We start from the raw sequence: 20,265 nt of genomic DNA, 5'->3' as shown, positions 1-20,265 counted from the left end.
CCGGTAATGAGTAAATATACACCACTACGATCTTCAGAATGCTAATTTCTTTGAGCATGTGGCTCAGAAACTGCATAGTGTAGACTGTAAAACGTAAACTTAAAACATCACTGTTCAAAGTAACTGCCATAAATTAATGTCTGCATGCAAAGTGTTCATCAAGCAGCTAAACCCACTATCAGGCACGAGCTGGGCCCGTTGTTTGAACAGTCCTAAAATAGACGGGATGGGAGTTTGTCTTGGCTTAGAACTATGGAAGTAGATTGACATTTTTGCAATCAGGTTCTTTTTTTTTTTTTTTTTTTGCAGAGTTTTATATAGCGCGAACTAGACTCGAACCGAACCAGGTATCAGAGCGCTTTACATAGCACCAGTTACGTTACATGAGGACACACATTCATTTTTGTTAGGCACGGGGAGATTAAGTGATTTGCCCAGAATCACAGGAGATTTTTGCGACATTACTGAGACTCGAACCAGGTTCCCCAGGTCCGAGGTCGAGCGCCCTAGCCGTTAGGCCAACTGAGTGTTTGATATTTTAGCAGGAGATGTTTTAATTTAGTGTTTTGCAGGTCTGTCTATTCAGTTTGTGGTTCCACATAAAACTACCTGACGTAGCTTTCTGGCCGAGATGGACCCTTCTGACCTCTCAGTAGGACACCCTGACTGCGCCAATCAACAGAGTGACAGAGCAGGAGGGCTCTGGGACATATGAAATAATGAAGTAAAGATAGCGCTTCAGTTTCCTGTACTATGTGCAGGCACCTTAGGGGTGGTTGTAACTCACTTAATAATCTTGCAAAACGGCCGTAATGAACACTGGGATGGAGTCATAGGAAGGAATGTAAGTCACGGATCAGAAGATTCCTGTTTGGGTTTGAAGAGTCCTCTGAGGCTGGGTGAGGGTCCTAGACTGCTTTGGATGAACTCATGGAAACTAGACTCCACTCAGAGAGATCTTCTTAAAATATGACATTTAGAAATACAGCTCCCTGATACCATGTTAGGGCTGGAGCTGTACTTTCGATGAGCTGCAGACACTTTAAACATGTCCATTTCAAAGTGGAATACTCTGCTAAAACAGTTTCGATTGATTTTAGGCTGAAAATGAATGATTATGAGAAAAAATAAAGTGCTGCAAAAATGCAGCTAAATTTCCATATTTGTGCCGCTAAATTTCCATATTTGTGCCGCTAAATGTCCTAATCCATGCCTCAATATCCTGGGGGGGTCTGTTAAATGTGAGAGGCCGGGCAGAATAGTGAAAAAGTCTGCAGCGCCACCTCACCAAAATTTTCCGTCAGAGAATGGCTACAAGCGGAAGTGAACTAAGAAACTCAAACAGCCGGGAGTCCTGCTGTGGAACTAGGAGGAGCAGGCTAAAACATACAGGTAAGCGGCATAAAATTGCACTGGTAAACATCCAAGTGAAAATACACTACACATCCTAGTCGAGCGGTAAGACCACATTTTGTTTAAAAACAAACGTGCAAAAGCTGGGTTGTGCAATTAGTAAAGGGAGGTCTCCCACAGCAGAAGTCTGCCACCAAGGAAAACACAGGTACCTTATCTATGTTATCCAGAGAGGGGCGATCCTCCCTCCATCTGGTTTGCATAATGCAATCCTGGCACAAGGCATTTCGGTGGTCTTTATTCAATGAATTGTAGCACTATGTTCTACACACGCACAAAGTGGGTAAAATATTAAAGCATGGTTTTTTAATGGAAATCTCTAGTATCAGTATAAAGAGTACGAGAGAACGAAGGCTGATGTTTGGGAACGATGCCAATGCCGTGCAAGCCGGGAGGCTCACGGCAGTTTACAGCAGCTCAGTCGCAGACCACAGCCCCTCCTTGCTTCGTGGTCACAAAACTCGCCAGCCCACCACCGGCCCGCTACCCGCATTCCAATCTGCCTACCACTAGTGTGATTTGGCGGGGGAAAAGAAAAGCAGGTGAAAAGTGGTGAGAAGCTGCAAGAGTAAACATCAAGGGGGGTGCTTAGAGACCTGCAGCTTCGGTGCCCTAGTGCCCCCAGTACGGACCTCAGTCCCACCCCCAGCCCACGTAGAGGAGGTCAGTGAGCTGGTGAGCTTGTAGGCTCGGGCAGCCGTTCGGCTGGGGGACCCTGTAGCCCTCTGCTCAGGGGGTGGCCAGTCGGGCGTCCGGTGGGCTAACAAGTGGTCCAGCTAACAAGTGGGCCAATATCTTCTGATAGTCGCAGAAGTCGAGAAGGGAGGTCCCAGGAGCGCCTCAGAGGCGGCCCAGTTAGCCACAGGGTCGCATCCGCTATCACCAACCGGGCCTGGCTGTGGGACACATCAGTCGCTCTTTCCTCCGCTCTTGCTAATCATTGTACACCGCCAGCACCCCACACCAACAGCAACTGCAATAGTGGCAGACCAGTTAGGCTCCAAGCGGCCTTGAGCAATGATTTCTGAGACAACGTCTGAGACTACTTCTGAGAAGCTCCTACAATGTCACACATAGGGCCACATGGGACAACAATCTAAATGTTTTAAGACTTTAAAACTCCATGCATCATAACCAGCAACATCTGAGTAACACAGAGTAGGCTAAGGACGGAGAACAGAGGGCAGTGAAAGACCCTAGGTGGTTTGTGTCTGTAGGTACAGGAGCAGAAGCGGCCTAAGTTAGTCCGGTGTGGCTTGCCACTACTCCACAGCCTGCTTCCTCCCTCAGCCCACAGAGGTTCTCCACGTTATACACTCTCCCTTCCTATAGTCTTTTCACAGGGCTGTATGCCTGTTTTTTTAATTCTATGCGCTTTCTCCAGCTCAGAATTAAACCCGAGGCTGAAGGCAAAAGAGATGGACAGCTGAGGCATCTGGTGCAGCAGAATAAGGTGAACATTGATCCGCTGTAGAAGGGACAAGTAAAAAAAACTTGATCCCGGGGGAGGCAGAAGAGGTCTGACTGACCACCCCTAGGTCCACCTCTCCATCGAGAAGTAGCCGAGCGTTATCGAGAGGCCTCCTGGTGGAGGGTCCTCTCCTAGGATCGTACAGCAGAGTAACCACAACACTACAAACAGACACCACACAGGAAGTTAAGTCCGTAGGCTTTATCAAGAATAAAGGTTGCTTGTTCTCAGCGATATGTACAGGCAGATCGAGGGATCTGTAAAGTCTCGTAAATAAGGGACAGGGTAGCGGGACAGTCTCAGTACGGGTGCAGGAAGGGATACCCTGCGCACAGCTCTCAATCCTCGAGCCGGGGGTTCCGAGAGGTCGAGCCGCGGCAGCGCCAGCAGGACTCGACAGATGGTCTTTAACGGAGAGGGGGCCGCGGCAGCGCCAGCAGGCCTCAAGGTGGTTTCGGCGAAGATGGGCCGCGGCAGCGCCAGCAGGCTCTCAGGATGGTTCAGCGAAGGTGGGCCGCGGCAGCGCCAGCAGGCTCTCAAGAGGGTTCAGCGAAGGTGGGCCGCGGCAGCGCCAGCAGGCTCCCAGGGTAGCTTCAGGTTACAGGATAATGAGTTCTTCTGGTGTCGGCCGCGACAGCGTCAGCAGGGCTCTCCAGTCCAGGATACAACTGGCGTCCTACTCTGGGGCTGGCCCAGATATAGGACTGGAGTCCTGTGATGTCCGGACCCTCGCGCCTGGGGGTCAGAGGGGGCGGGATGATGGTGTCCAGACACCCAGCAGGGGGGTGGAAACTGCGCCCAGGGAGGCCGGAGGGCGATTGATACCAGGCGTCCGGGGATGGCGGGAGGCCCATCGAAACTTCCCTCCTCTTGGATCTGTTGAGTGGCCACTCGACCACCTGGGTGGATCTTGGTGCCTCGATGTCGGGACTTCGCTGGAGCCTTGGCCGGGGCCGAGGCCACGTGTTCGTGACGTGGTGGGCCCAAGATGGAGTCGGGCGAGGCCTCGTGCTCAGGACGTGGTTCGTGACGTGATGGGCCCAAGATGGAGTCAGGCCGGTAGTGGTGGTCCGGGGTGGTAACCGGACCGGCAGTGTTGGGGCGTGCAGGGTCGGGCAAAAGGGGCCGCCCGAGGCTCGGCGGAGGGCCGATGTCATTCTGGGCCCGCCATGCGGGAGGGGTCGGACCACGCCATGAGGCCGGGTCCAACAGCGCCCAAGACCGTAACGAGATCAGGGAAAGTAAGGCAGCAGGTGGTAACAAAGCCTAACAAAAGGATGCACAAAACAACAATCAAGACAACTACCAAAGTAAGCAAAGGGGAACAGACGAGGAAGGAGGAAGAAGACTGCTCCCTCATCTCACCGCTCCATTCCAGCCCACAGGCTCCCACAACCACCCCAACAGCTAGTGCGACTACTTCAACTAAATCTAGTTGCCAACCAAAAATATACACCAAATTCTCTTTTATATAAGATGCTAGGGCATTGCTGTGCTTGAGCAATGATAGAATAAACGACCTCCCTTCCCCCCTCCAACCAAAGATAGTACAACAGCAGCAGAATATGGAATGCGGAGAGCTTGCAATTATCAGTAATGGTCAAAGTATAAGGAAACAAGAAGAAGTAAGGGAAGAAGAGAAGGTGAAAGGGGCACACAAACCAGGAACCTTTGCGCCAGCAAGAGCCGGTAAGGCCCGAAACTCATGTAAAAGTCACAGGGAGTGAGAATGAGGCTCTAGGATAGGCTGTGAGCTATAGAGCTGCTACGATAGAGAGTGGAAAAAAAAACCGCGATCCCAAAAGGTATACTCAATCCGTATAAATGGTTCGCATATTTCAAGATAAAGGAGGAGAAGGTACAAACGAGCAAACACCTTTTTAACACCATCACCTCAAAGGGAGAAGTAGGACGCCTTGAGCTCTCCCAACAGCATCAGTCAATTGGGGCACAGGGAGAATTTAAACAGGAGAGGCAACTAGCCCGCTCAGCTGTATCCAAGGTCATTGAGGGTACCAATGACCCCCATAATTCAACAGTTCGCAAAGAAGGAATACAATCACCTGACAGGCTCCAAACAACAATAACGGAGCCACAGGATCGACCATCTCAGGAACACCTGCACCGCCAGTTCTTGCAAAGTTCTATTCAAACTCAACAAAAAATTGCATGGGCCACAAACATAAAAAATCCAGCATTTGCACTTAGAGATATCTTATCTTACATCGGAAGAATGGGCGGAGCTGGTAGCTTCGTACACCCAGGTCTCTCGAGATGAATCACAAGGAAAAATTAGGAAATCACCAGAACGTAATACTAAACGACAAATTTCAGGAAAAGGAAGACATCTGGACCTCACTGTTGCATACTATGCAAATGTCCGCCAATGCCATGTGATATCAAACCGGCAAGATGGACATCCAACGGTCAGTCCTAAACTCACTCTTTATCTCAAACTTCAACACCAAACTGTCAGACCGTAACAATTTGATTAGGACGGCCTAATCGGAGTCACAGTTTACTCAGGCCAACTGCACCTGTGTAACAATTGTAGCTAAATTGTCAACATTACCAACAGCAATGGGCAGTCTCTTAGCTGACATAAAAGGCTACGACACGGCAATCAGCAAAAATAACAGTCCCTGCCATGAATAATGATCTACTAGCCACAAACTCAATAAACCGGGACCAGGGCCAACTCAGTTATAGTTTAAAACTAGAAGCAGGGCAGTCCCACGAGGATTTGCAGCTAAAAGAAAAATATACTAACACACCATTGTTTCAAAGGGTTTCAACTCCCCCAAAGGGGGATTCCACCCTGATAACCAAACCTCCACATGAAATTGATTTATCAGCAAACACACAAACCTCCCAACAGCGGAGAAAACAGAAGGGGAAGGGTCGGAAATGGAAGATGACCCACCAGTACCTCCCACCCGTGAGCGGAGCGAAGCAGTGGCAATCGACCAGAGGTAGATTTACGGGACACTTCAATTTCGGAGAAGGAACCGCAAGATTACAATCATGAGACAGTATAGAATACCACTCAGGAAGGGCAGCTAGACACTAAAGGAAGTGTTCTCCTAAATAACACAATAAGCGACGACATAGACACTAAGAACAAGCCCTGTGATGGAAGAGGAAACAGATAAGGGGACCCGGCCACAACATCCGTTCCTTGCATAGATATAGCACGTGCAGGCTAAAAGAGCTCGCAAGACCCTGTATTAAAACGCCAACCTATAGAATCACTCGGCGAACACGCAGCTCAACAGGATTTATCAACCATTATGTTTCATCCTGAATATAAATCAAAGGGCCAGGCTGACAGTTTAAATAGGGGAAATATCTTACGTCTCCTGAAGTCCACCAGTACTTTGAAGAACCAAAAACTCCAATGACTTGGAGGCAATAGAATTTGTGGAGGCAATAGATCAACCGGGAATTGAAGCAACTAAAACAGTCTGGCCTCGCCAGGCTTAGCCGAGAAAGTCTTGAATGAGCAGCCCAACTGAATGCCTGGGGCATCAAATTGCAGCCCTTTATCAAACCAAAAGACCCAGCGCCCCTACTAGTTGAACTAAAGAACGAACCAGAATTCCACCAGGACCAACTTAGCATTCGATCATACTCAGTATTGCGAGGAGCCCCCAGCAAATCCCCCAGGAGTACAGAATCCACTGAGCAGCTGAACCTTAGGATAAATAAACCCGGAATCACAGCCCCACAAGAGTGGGGATGGCTATCCAGGACTAATAAATACCAAAAGTCATAATCTTTGACATAATATGTCTACTCCATCAGAGACGAAAATACTCTGGAACTTTGCTCCTGGAACATTAAAGGCATGGGAGACAAGACTTCGGACCTGGAGCTGAAATTATATTTTACAAAATTTGACATTTCATTGCAAGAATCTTGGTGTGAATTACCAATTGAACTGCAAGGATTTACAAGCCACGAAGAGTGCTAAATTTGGCCATCACAAGGGGGGTCTTGCCACTTCTAGCTCAATAAGGAGCATTTATGCAGTGAAAACACTGCCCTTCAATCTAGTACCCCCCAACGCAATGTAAGTGCTTAGAATAATGACACAGGGGGCAAAGAAAAACCAATATATGTTACTAATAAATGTGTACCTACACCCGCGTGATAAAACCAAGGGCACCATCAGTTGGGGGACGAATTGATGTAAATACTTACAGAGGAGCAAACAAGCAATTTGATTATTACCGGGGACTACACATGCTGAGCTCAACAGTCGACTAATTATTTATTTATTTATGAGTTTTATGTAGCGCTGGCCAGACCCGAACGTATCGGAGCGCTTTACAACATTCGTAACGGGGACATCACACAATATAGCAGTGGTATACATATTGACTCATTGGGCATCAGAAATCTCGGTGCGCTGTACAACATTAAGAGTAAGGAAGTCACACAAAATCGCAGTGGTGTGCATCTTGACTCGAGCCGAGCCTACTTCATGGAGGGGGATAGAGGGAGGAGTCGGGATGGGGATGAGGTAGAAGTCTTAATGTCAAAGTGTTTCTGTGCTGCCATGTGCACGTTTGTGCGCTAGGGCGGCAGCTATCCATTCGGGAGAGAGCGATTAAGGAAGCGGTCTTCGTGCTGCCTTTCGAATTTTGGAAAGGAGGGGGTAGTCCTGATGTGGACTGGGATGGAGTTTCAGATTTTGTGTGCATTGCCCGAGAAGGATCGAAATGCGATTTTTTGTTTGCGAGTTTTCAGAGGGATGAGGAGTAGAGTGTTGGAGCTCCTGATGCTCCTTGTCTGACCGGCATTCTTGAGTTTGGAGGCCAAGTAGGCGGGTTTCCCTGTGTGCAGGGCTTTGTGCGTGAGGCAGGCAGTTCTGAAGTTGGCAAGCATTTCGATTGGGAGCCATTTTAGCTCTCTGAGTACGGGCGAGATGTGCTCATATTTCTTTACTCCGGTGACCATTCTGGCTACAGCAATAAGAGTTGATCTGAGGGGATCTAAGTGAGATTTTGCTGTACCTGTGAGGTCTGCATTCCCATTGTCTAGTCTGGACAGCACCAGGATTGAGTAGATTGTTTGAGGTCATTAGGCGGGATGAAGGGTTTTATTTTGTTGAGTAGTTTCCGGTTGATGAAGGCGCTCTTTGCGGTGTTCTTGATGTGTTTGGCCATGTCTAATTTTGGGTCCAGGTGATTCCCAGCGATTGCCGTTGAGAGCATCGATAGCTTGTAGCCATTCTGCGATTTGGGGGTTCTCCTCTTTGTTGGAAATGAGGAGGATTTTCATTTTCTCTTGGTTGAGTTTCAGATGATTTACTGTTAGCCAGTGTTGGACTTCTCTTAGAGTGTCGTTGAGTCTCTGAATGCTATCAATGGAGGAGGTTTCAAGGTAGATCTGGGTGTCGTCTGCATGGAGGTGGAAGGGGCTGTTGGTTTTTTTGAGGATGGTGGTGAGGGGTTCCATGTAGATGTTGAAAAGTTGCGGGGAAAGAACGGATTCTTGGGGGACATTCCTGCTGACGGGGCATAGGTCAGACGAGAAGTTTAAGATTTTTATTCTTTGGGTACGGTTCTGGAGAAAGGAGGTGAACCAGTGTAGGACCACCACTGCTACACCTACCCTTTCTTGAATTACTTTAATGGGTAGCTTATGGCCAACCGTGTGAAAGGCTGCCGATAGGTCCAGGAGTATGAGAAGGCAGCATTGGTCCGTATCGAGTGACTTGTGTACGCCGTCTATGACATTAAGGATCACTGTCTCTGTGCTGCAGCTTTTCCTGAAACCCGATAGGTGGGGATCTAGAAGGTTGGTGTTGTCCATGTGTTGAGTCAGTTGGAGGCGAACACATCTTTCTAGGATTTTGGCTAGGAGAGGGAGATTGGAGACGGGTCTGAAGTGGTTCAGATCGTTGGAGTCCAACCTGTTTTTTTCAGTAATGGTGTGACTTGGCCGACTTTGAGGCAGTCAAGTATGACTCCGGTTCTCAGGGAGCTGTTTATGATCTTGGTCCAGAGCAGGCCTAGGGCGAGTTTGAGCTTTTTGGCCAGTTGGGCAGGTGTACGATCCAAGGCGCGTGATGAGGGTTTGGAGGTGGAGATCAGTTTGACTATCTCTGCTTCGGAGATGTGGTTGAAGGATTTCCAGTGCTTTGGGGGGTGCTTGGATGTGATATTTTCTGTCCCTGGGGGCGAGCTACTGAAGGGGGGACTGCGATTATCATCATGGGAGAGCTCAATCTTGGTGATTTTGTCATTAAAGAAGTTGGTGAAGTTATCACATAGGTCTTTGGAGACCTGAACTGAGGATGTCAGGGGCTTGGAAGTTTGTTGCCTAATGAGGTTGAAGAGTTCATTGGGCCTGTTTTTTCGTTCTTGATGTGTTTGTTTGTATTTCCTGTGTGCTGATTTGAGTTGATTGCGGAGAATTGTGGATGGGTTGTTTCTCCAGAGTCTTTCTGCAGCTCTTAGTTGTCTTCTTTCAGAGTTGATATCTGTGTTAAACCAGGATCTAGAAGCAGTGTTCCTGACTCTTTTTTTGTTTCAAGGGGACTATTTGGTCCAGAATGGAAGTCATAGTTGTATTGTAGTGAGAGGTGAGTTCTGATGAGGAGAAATCACGTGTGGGGATGGGAGGGAGAGAGCTTACCCTTTCCTCCAGTTCGGCCAGGGGAATCGGAGTTAGATTTCTCGCCTAGTGTGGGGGGGATCCTGCATCGGGGGCTGGCATAGGGTCATTTGGTTCAGGTGGAATAGGATGATGTGGTGGTCGGACCAATCAACGGGCAGGATGTGGTCGATCATGACTGTGTCGGGTTAAGCAATAATGGCATCCAGGATTGATCCTTTGTTATGGGTTTATTCTATGCTGTGTTCGGTAAGATTTTTGATAATTACACGGAAGATGACCCATGGAACATACCAGCACAAGAAAGCAATACCTGCGGAAGATGCACTAAACGCAGAAGCTTCTTGTGATCCTAGAGCAGCTTGGCTTCCCTGCACTAAACGGTAGATTCCCAGGAGATCGTCCACAGATGGCAACATTCCACAATGCAGTAGCAAGTACAAGAATTGATTATACTTTTATCTCTCTTCCTATGTTTGTAAAAGTAGAGGACTACCACATTGGAACCTTGGACCATATCGATCACTTGCCACAATAAATCACGATAAAAACGTTGGCAACAACTTCATCATTGCCAGTAAAAGTACAATGTCCAGCATATACAAGTAATGACAAAAGAGTAAAATGCAAAACTGATGACCCGGAAGGCCTTCTGGCCCTTGCAAAACAACTTCTTGAAGAAGTCCTAGCTGCAGAGCCTAATACAATAAAAAGCTAGGAGACATTCACTAAAAATCTAGGAAACATACATGGAGGTAAAAAGGAACAACAACAAAACAGTAGAGCAGTCTTTCCTCAAAACCTTCACCTTTGGAAAAAATGCACAAGTAAAACATCTCAAGGCATCCATAAATCGTGCCCTTCAGAAATTAAAAAGATGTGGTGAAGACCTCAGAGCCCTGAACGAACCGAGGCAATTAAAAGCCACACATAAAAAGCTAACTTGGCACCTCAAAAAAGAAGCAGAAGAGCCTCTGTGGGCAAAACTCCTGTATGATATTAAGACCAACAACAACTAACAATTCTGGTGAACAATCCATTCTTTGTCCAAGGCATCAATTCACATTTAACAGAAGAGGCCTTGACAACTTTTCTTCAACTTCACTTTAACAGCGATCTAGGGACTCAAACCGGCACAAACACACCTTCAATTAATTTAGAAGTATTATCATCCCAAACTGATCTTATCCCCACACCGTAAAAGTTATTAAACATTACGGACAATCAAATTTGTAAATGAATTTCCAAGGGCAAGCGAGAGGGCGCACCAGGCCCTAATGGGATCCCGCAAATGCTGTTCAAAGTTGACCAAGAGTACTGGGCAAAAGCACTAAAACTGACCTTTGAAGCAATCCTGCAAACATAGACGATTCCAGCATCAGGGAGGGGTTCTATTATCTCCCCAATCTATTAAAAAGGGTAATAGGAGTGACCCAAAAAACTGCATGTTAGTAGCTTTACTGGACAGTGATGCCAAATATTATGCTGGGCTAATGCCACAAGAACTAACGTCTTGGGCTGCAGAAAATACAGTAATTCTACCAAATCAAACAGGCTTCTGTAAGAACATGGGGACCAGTACTAATATCTTAGCCCTCACACTGATGATAGATGCCACAATAGCACTCAAACAACCCTTGTACATATGCTTGATTGACTGCAGCTCAGCATTTGACCACATAAACAGAAACATACTATGACAAGAGTTGCAAAAGCTAAACCTTCCACCATTACTCTTAAAACAGTTTATCCTCCTACACTCCAACACGTGGGTGCAGGTAAAATTAGGCGTAGGAGATTACTTAACAAGGAAGATTCCTACGACCTCCAGATTGAAGCAGGGCTGTGTTCTAACCCCAACACTTTTTAACCTTTTTATGGTAGATTTATCAGCCAGACTGGATGAATGTAACTCACACGCCCTGAAGCTGGGAGGCTTGGCCTTATCAAATCTATTTTACACGGATGATCTTGTGCTCATTAGCCGGACTCCAATTGGCCTGCAGCGCCTACCCGATGTAACATCCTCTTCCTATGAAGATAATGGACTGAGCATTAACCGAGAAAAAACAAAGGTAATCTGCATGAATACACGCCGACCCAAGTCAACATACTAGCTGGAAGCTGTACAAGACTATAAATATCTTGAAGTCATTATTGATAGCAAAGGGAATTTCGCAGTTTAACAGGAGGCCATAAAAAAGGGGGATAGCGACAGCCGTGGCCATAAGAAATCTGAAATATAAGATCTCTGGCACAAGTTTCTCCTCGCCGACCATGGTGATAAATGCGAAACTCATACCGTCTATCACCTACGGAAGTGAGGCCATGAGAGCGACAGATGCAGAAATACTGGATGGCACTATAGCAAGAGCACTACAAATGATTTACGGTTTGTCGAGAGACACATCACCTGCACAATTGAGATTAGAGTTTGGGATTCAAAGACAAGAGCTGGCCCGCAAAGGAGCCCAGCCAGACGCTACCTGGAAGACTCACTCGATCAACTAGCCCTACGCGGCCTCTGGGAGACATCTGGGACTTACGTGAGCTTCAAATAGCTAGTCAACAAAACCACCAAAAGAGTGTCCCCTACACAGGATAAAGCCATCCTCTCAGAGAGAGCACACAGCTGGTTCACTATTCAGAGTTATACCAAAGCTATGCTTCAAACATACCGTCATATCTGCTTGTTCAAGGCCACCAAAGAGAAGTTCCTGAAATACCGCCTAGGTATATTACAATCTGCGGTCCACTTGCTGCCGTGGCTTCGCGCCGATGCCAGCAAGGGAAGGAGGACATCCCGCACCGCCTAACTATTTGCAGGGATCTACAAAGGGAGCGTGAGGTATTAGTCTGACCACTCTTTAACAGGAAAAACATACGGTCTTGTAGACAAGCAGTCTAGAATCCAGAGTCCTGATTCGGGTCCTGAATCGCCTTCTCAACAAATCGTCTCTCTCTCTCCCTTCCAGTTGCCTGATGCAGAGTTCAACCTGGGAGACGGGGTTCACCAATACACCTCCCTGGACTGGCCCTTTAAATTCTCCGTAGATGAGGAAAGCCACACCCTCAAGAGGACGGACGACTACTGCCTCTGCCAGGATAAGACGCGGGCGACCAGCGAGAGGTGTGTCCACAACTGAAAGGAGGAAGCCCAGAGTGCTGAAGACGCGGGGACGAGGCGGCCGCGTGGAACCCGAAAGCACAGGAGAACCGCCGGAGGACACTGCTCCCCGCCATGACCCTGGAGAGACGTGGCTCCAACAGGTGCTTGCCAGGATTCGAGGAGTCTGGAGCAGAGAGGGGAAGCTTGGGTCCGCCGCTGAGGTCGGGAGCCGTACGAGTGTAGGCTGAACTGTTCTGTGAGGCCTGCACCCTGCCTTTCTCGCCTCTTTCCTGGTGTTGGTTCCCCCTTTCCTACACACTCCCTTGTAACCGGGTGCGTGCCTCCTCACTCCCGTTCCCGTAGGCTGGTCATAACCAGCACTAATAGTGGTTCCTTTCTTTTTGTTTTGGCCCTAAGATATTGAAACCTACGAGTACGAGCGCCAAGGAGGAGACTCCAATCCCCTGAAGAAGACGCTGTCTGACTACATCGTTAGGAATCGCTAATTCCCTGCATGTTTCATTTAGACTAAATAAAGAATCCCAAAGCATTCAAAACCCTCTTGTATGCATGGTCTCTTCTGCTACCGACACAGTGATAGCAAGTTTCTCTGGAGAGGACGTCCAGCTGAGTTGCCGTCTGATCAAATTCCTGACTATCGTGGATACAAAGATAAAAGACAAATTAATCAACACACGACAACAGAGTGGCACCTCAGGTGGACGAGGCTCTTATCAAAAGTGCAGTAGATGAGCCAACCTAGCTACAAATTAACTGTTGCTGCTAACATCGTTTTTTAATTGCTACTTTTGCACACAAAGCACGCCCATTTTGACTGTATTCTGGGAACTCTGGGCCACAATATCCTAGTGACGCTATATTCTTTAAATTGTCATTGATTTTTGATTTCTTATTCATTATACTTTCATGTGAATTATTGCAACGGTTTTAACTAATCATGCAAATAAATAAATATTCCATCCTATCAGTATAAAGTCCATGCTTGATGGAATGCACACACCCTTGATCCATGGTGCACAAGTCTGTGTTTGGTGAATGTATAGGGGATATTTGTAGTAAATAAATCTATATATATTTTCAATATATATCTGTGTGGTGTCCTTTCATTTGGCAGTCTAGGGGATTGTGTATGGTAAAACAGCTTGCTTCACATGCCTTTACAGAGTTTAGCCTAAAGACTGCTTTGTCCATGATACCACTAGGATAGCTGGTCTACCATGTTGACTTACAACCAATCATCATAAGGGTTGCTTGGCATGGTACAAGGCGATCACTAGAACTAGTGAGCATCATATACCAGGCCAACTTCTCACAACTGACATTGATGAAATTCAGAAATATGTTTTAGAATATTGAAAATTGTGTATTTTAACTTGGATGGAATTTATATTAATTTGATTTTACACTGTCTTTTATGATGAAGAATCTCAATAAAGACTTTTAATGACTGACTGACTGAAAACAAAATCTAAGTCTTCTGCAGTGGGGTAAGTCTCTGGTGTACATCATTTTGTATATTATTCTGAAACATTCTAATATTTTTGTAGCACTAGGATGTCTGGCCCCATGTGTATCAGTGATGGCAGTTATCTTCGATGTCGGTAACCTGCTGGCTTTATTGCGGCTACCGAAAATGTCACGTTCATTTTGAGAAAAGTGCTACATGCACTGTCCCAGGATTAGTTATTATACTGTAATTTAGCCTGAATCAACCTGGATATGGTGTTTGTTTTGTTAGAGGAAAAATATTTGTGTTCAAGGGTTTTAATCTCTTTTAACAATTGTGAGAATCCTTTAAGAGCTTTTTGCTTTTTATTTGTGATGTTTTTTATAATAAAGTCCTGAGCTGTCACATTAAAAGCATCCTACCTAAAATTCATTCGAGTATTTGAAGGGAAGTTAAACATGAAGAATTAAGTTAATAAGGCATTATTGAATCTCCAACTATTGAAATGGAGGGTGTTGGTTGGGATGCCTAAATCAACTATAATAAGGGTGTGGCAAGATATAAGGATAGAACCTATTTCTGTATGCAAGATAAACTGGAGCACATTCTGTGTTAGTAATAAGTAGTTTATCCTGGTATGGGAGTGGAGAACAGGGAGATAAAACGCGAATTCCAAAACATTAGGATGGGAGATTCTCCAAGCATCAACGAATCCCCTGGAAGCTGTCGATTTCCGAAAGGCTTATTGTATCTTAAAGAGCATGTATCTGGTGCGAGAATGATGATATACAAAAAGGTTCATTAATTGATTACAATTGCCTCCTACTATAAAGTTATCTAAAGGGTACAATGATAGTAGAGAAGAGAAACAATCACAGAATTGTGGGTTGAATCCTGTAGGACCATAAACATTAGAGATGGAAAGTGGAGTGTCATTAATCTTATTAGTCAGTAGGATCTATCTACCTGCGTCGTGTTTGACTTTGTTCATATTCTGAATGTTTAAGGATTTTTGAACCAGGATTATTACACCATTGTTTTTATTAAGAGCAAGGAACAAAAAACATGTCCAACCCAATTTCTGTGTAAATAAACATTGTCCTGTTCTTTAAGGTGTGCTTTCTGTAAAAGAGCAATTTGGCAGTTCAGTTTTAAGAGATGGGTAAGCCCCCTCTGTTTTTAACAGGATTACGTAGCCTTTAACATTCTAGGAGCTGATACATAAACTATTAATTTGAAATGTACAAGAAGATGATTAGACAATGAAAACATGTGTTACGGACAAGAAAAACCTTAGGGGATTAGTAAGGTGAAAACGGGTGGAACTGTAACAATATGCGGTTGCATGCTGATAGAGAAGCTGCAATAAAATGTTGAAAAGAAAGTGAAAGGCCAAAGAGAAAGTGAAAACAATTAAGGAGTTATAAGAAAGAAAGGTGGGTAGGGAGATAAAAGAGCTCCCCAGTAATAGAAGAAAAGAGATGACAAAAAGCCATATTACTTTAGAAATGAATGTCAGCAAAAGAAAAAAAAGGGTATTCTTGATGTTGAAGGGGGTGGAATGTGAGAGCAGAGGCATATCCCCGAGAAATAGAAGGTAATAATGCACCTTAGGGAGGAAAAGTGATAGAAAATGAATATATAAAACCAAAACTAACAAACGACGTTTGGACTTACTAGCAAGCACATGAACAATATAATGATGACAGGACATGAACACGAGGACAGGAAATCACTCTAGGAAATCTTTATCCATTAGTCCAGGGATAACTGGGGACCTCCAAAGAGTAAAGTAGAGATTAAGGGTCCCATAGAAACCTGATCAAGTTTTACTGAGTTCCATAGATTCTCCTTTGTGGGTGTGTATGAACTGTCTCTGATTTGCCAGGTTATCAAAAGTATTTGTTTTGTCCTTATAAGGGACCTTAAAGAAACAAGGATGGACAAGGCATTCATGGAACGCAGGACTGTTTGTAAGTCCAAACATTATTTACTTTGAGTGGCCTTTGCTCTGGCTACATCATCTCTGAAGAAGAGCTTCTATCAAGACCATAGCATTTGTTTAAATTGTTTAGTGGCTGATAGTACTTTCATTAAGTTAGAGTATAGTAGAAAAAAGGCGATAATCCCTTTTGGTCTGGTAGACATAGGAGCTTGTGATGAACTAATACGATGTTAAGTTTGGTGGATACTTGTAAGCCGATAGTCATGGGAATGTGAAGTTTTAGAAACATAATTGTATCTGGCCCTTCAGAATCTCCTGGAATGCCATAGATGCACAGATTGATGCATCTATTACCGTTTTTTGAATCTTCCTTCTGTTTTTGTAATGGAATGACTTCCTTACTCAAGCAGTCCAGTTTGGGTATGATGTCTTGAACATCGCTGACTCGTCGTTCAACTTTGGAAAACATAAAATCAAGATGAGACCAATTCCTTTATTCTCTGAAGGGCAGCATTTGTCTCCACTATGAACAGTTTCAAAAGTTTAAGTTCATCCATAATTTATTCCAACGGTAGAGGTAGTGGGGATTATTTTTCGCATTCCAGGTTCACACGGTCCTTCTTCACTATTCAGTGATTTCTATATATTATGTACAGATTCTTCGCCAGAATCCAGATCCATACCATTACTACAGAGGGTGATCTACCAAACCAACAAGCCATCAGTTATAGCTTAATACATACAAAGTGTAATAGTTTTTAATCAGTTACACTAAATGTCTAAAAGGGTATTCTATAGAAAGACTGGCAAGTGAATAATCCAGCTACATTATGTTTCAAGAAGTCAACATTTCTTAGGCATACATCACATAGCACAGCATTTTTTTAAATCATTTTCCCAATTCCTCATTAAGTTTAGGGTCATTTCCTTTGCCCTGCATATGTATGTTTTTATCAACCCCCAGTGAGCAACAGCTTTAAGCCACTTGCTGAGCCTGATCCATCTAGCCAGTGCACGGCTGTTCTTATCCAACCCGATAGCAGGGTCAATACAGAAATATTGACTGGGAAGTACAATCATTTTGGAGACAGCTATTTTGCTGTTGTAGCCATCAGGAGTGTTTTCCAAATTTGGATCTGGGATTTCAGGGCTGTGAATGCCCTTGGGAGGTACCAAACAGTTCCACACGCACTCCTGTCGATGCCCCTCCAGCTGAATCTCAATAGGGGGCAGTGAGCCGCCCAAGGGGAACGTGCAGGGCTTTACCCAGTTGACCCACAGCCCGGCTATTCGCTCAAAGGAGTGTAAAGTGGTGTGGATGGTGGAGAGGTCCGTATGAATAGCTCGGATGTAAAAGAGTAGGTCATCCGCATAGAGGGAGACCACATGGATTGTGCTCTCCATGGGTATCCTAAAGGCCTCCCTCTCTTACCGTAGTGTAGCAGCCAGAGGTTCTTTTATGAGGATACATAGTAGGGCGGAAAGGGGGCAGCCCTGTCTAGTGCCCCTCTCCACAGGGAATGCTGAAGAAACCAGCTGGCCTTTCTGGATTATGGGGGTGGTGTCCAGTAGCTGCGTATATGCACTGAGGTATTCGCCGACCCAGAGGGCAGATCGCACATAAAATATGTAGTCCCACTCCAGGGTGTCGAAAACCTTTTCTAAGTCTAGAGTAAGGTTAGCCGCATAAGGGAAGCGACAGGGAGACCTGGTCCATCAGATGAAAGAGCTTGCTTATATTCTGGGATGTACTCCACCCGGTCACAAAGCCTTTTTGATTTGGGTGGACTAGGTTCGGCAAGATCTGGGTATAACGTTCAGCCAGTAACTTCCCCAGGATTTTGTAATCCATGCCCAGTATAGTGATAAAGCATTAGGACGCAAGGAAGGTTGGGTCCCAATCAGGCTTAATGTGGATACAGATTTGCATAGGAAGCAAGGTAGAAACATGGCGCGCAGAGCCCCTTGTATACCTCAGCCTGGTGGGGGAAGAAGGGAACTGAAGGCGCTATATGATTCAATTGGGAGACCATCATGGTCGAGGGTTTTATTCCTAGCCTGTGAGCGTATGGCCAGTTGGATCTCTTGGGGGGTCAAGTGCTGATCGAGTTTCTCTCTACTGATGGGTGTAACTCTCAGAAGGGTGCACCGGGGGAGGACAGGGCTGATCTCGGTCATCCGTGGGCACGGAGCCTCAGCAAAGATTGAGGAACAATTTGTGAAGAAGGTTGCTAGGATAGCTTGTTGGGTGTGAAGGTAGACACTGGAGGGCAAGGTAATCTCGAAGATGAAGAGGGACACCTGGCAGGTCAGCCAAGCTTGCAACCAGCCTGTTTTTGTATCCTCCCAATGCATTTGGGCTTCACAAGTTTTCAAATGAAAGCAGCGCATTTGATTCAGGATTGCCACGTATTGAGTCTTTGCAATATGCAAGTGCCGGCGATCAGTCATTCTGACTTGATTATCTCACTATCAAGTATCTTGCGGACCCCTGATATTTCCTGCATGCAATTCCGTGCTTGATCACTTTGAAATGTCCCATTCGGCCCCATGCTGTCATACCACTGTTGTCTGAGAAGTATTGAGTGATGTGCTGGGCATGGTCATGGGAGACTTGAAAGGAAGAATCTTGCAGTGTCTCTCTGGGCAATCCCCATGTGGGCACCGGGACAGATCTAACCTCTAAGAATCATGATCGGATATTGTGCGGCCCAGATAGTCCGACCGACGCATAGCATCAAAAAGAGTGGTCAACAGGAGAATACGTTTGAGGCATACATACCAGTCATGCACCGCCAAATAAAATGAGCAGACCCATTTGCTGGGGCGGGCAGATCGCCACGTATCTACCAATAGCAGGTCCATTTCTAAAGGTGTTCCGCTTGCAGGTGGGTGGCACATGGGGGACGGGAGCGGTCCAAGGATACATGAGGTTCCCATTTTTTGTGCAAGGGTTTGTGATAGTGTGACCCAGAAGGCCTCCTGGTCAATGTTAGGGGCATTAATGCTGCAGAGGAGGACCCTGGAGCCTTTGAGGTGGCTCTCTGCTAAAGCGAAGCAAGCTTCCCTATCCACTAATGTGTCAATGGCTTGGAAATGGACTCTGGGACGTATTTATAGGAGGGTGCCACGCACACATGCGAAATGGGTTTTGCCTACAATGGGTCCCCTTAAGCACTGCAGGGTGAAATCCTGTACCACATCTGAAGGTGGTGTTGTGACTTGGCTGTGGGAAACGGCAGAGTAGGATCTGTGGGCATCCACCTAGCAGAGAACGTGGTAGTCGGAGCCTGATATCTGGGTGGGAATATGGATGGGAAAGGAAAGAGGCAGGGGAGGGAGGAGGGAGATAAATAGAGGAGGTTTCAAGGTGGGTTTAGGATACAATATCCAGTTAAGACTATGATATCTGTGGTGTGACCAGCAGGGGGAGGTAGGGAGTCTGGGAGCCAAGGTGAGGCTTGTCTGTTGTGGCCGAATTGTCGGTCGTGAAGATGTGAGGGCCCCTCCTGTCCTTCGAGGAGCCTCCGCTGTATCTGCGATGCCATCACCTCTATCGCCTGCCCCCGGTAAACTATGAGCTGCTCCAGATGGGGTGGTGTTGTGGGTTTGGAGGACGGGGAAGCTCCTCATCTGTCACAGTGGTGTCTCTGCTGCCCGTTCCTGATTGTCTAGTCGGCGCCCCTCCTCGGGGTGACGATGCTCCAGCCGGATGTTGGTCTAGCCAGTCCCAAATGTCTTTGGTGTCCATAAAGAATAGAGACTTGCCTTCTGAGCGCAGTTTGAGGCGGGCTGCAAACAATAATGAGTATTGTATTCCAAGCTCACTGAGTCTCTTTTTTTGCACTCAGGGAAGAAGACCTCTGATGCTGCATGGCTTGAGTGTGTCCGGGAATAATATGACCGTTTAATTGTCTAGTTCTAAGGGGCCAGCCATGCGAGCTGCCCATAGGATGGCATTCCAGACCCTATAACAGAGTTGTTTGGCAAGTGAGGAGGAATTGATGGTCTTGTCGGGACCCTGTGTGCCCTCTCCAGGGAGAAAAATGGGTTGAGGTCTGAGGCAGGGACAACCAGTTGTCCAAGAATGGTTCTCGGCCCTCTAGGCGGCCAATGATGTGAACATTACTTCTTTGGGAGCTCCTCCAGGGTCTTCTCTTGAGCCTGAAAGGCCGACAGTGTCCGTTGCGCTTCCAAAATCTCCTTTTCACCCTCTGACACCCGGTTGGACTGTT

At 46.3% G+C, this 20,265-nt stretch overlaps 1 protein-coding gene across 1 annotated transcript in view; it reads left to right on the top strand.

The window, feature by feature from the left end:
• LOC144773679 (uncharacterized) overlaps positions 1-20,265 on the top strand; it is a 470,291-nt gene that overhangs the window by 264,600 nt on the left and 185,426 nt on the right. The window contains exon 6 of the mRNA XM_078658831.1: positions 14,062-14,125. The gene's annotated coding sequence lies outside the window, so the exon portion shown is untranslated. The remainder of the gene's footprint in view (positions 1-14,061; positions 14,126-20,265) is intronic.

The sequence above is a fragment of the Lissotriton helveticus genome, chromosome 8 (assembly GCF_964261635.1).
Source record: "Lissotriton helveticus chromosome 8, aLisHel1.1, whole genome shotgun sequence".
Taxonomy (NCBI): domain Eukaryota; kingdom Metazoa; phylum Chordata; class Amphibia; order Caudata; family Salamandridae; genus Lissotriton; species Lissotriton helveticus.
Note: the sequence above shows the minus strand (reverse complement) of the source record. Positions and strands in the feature narration are given on the sequence as shown.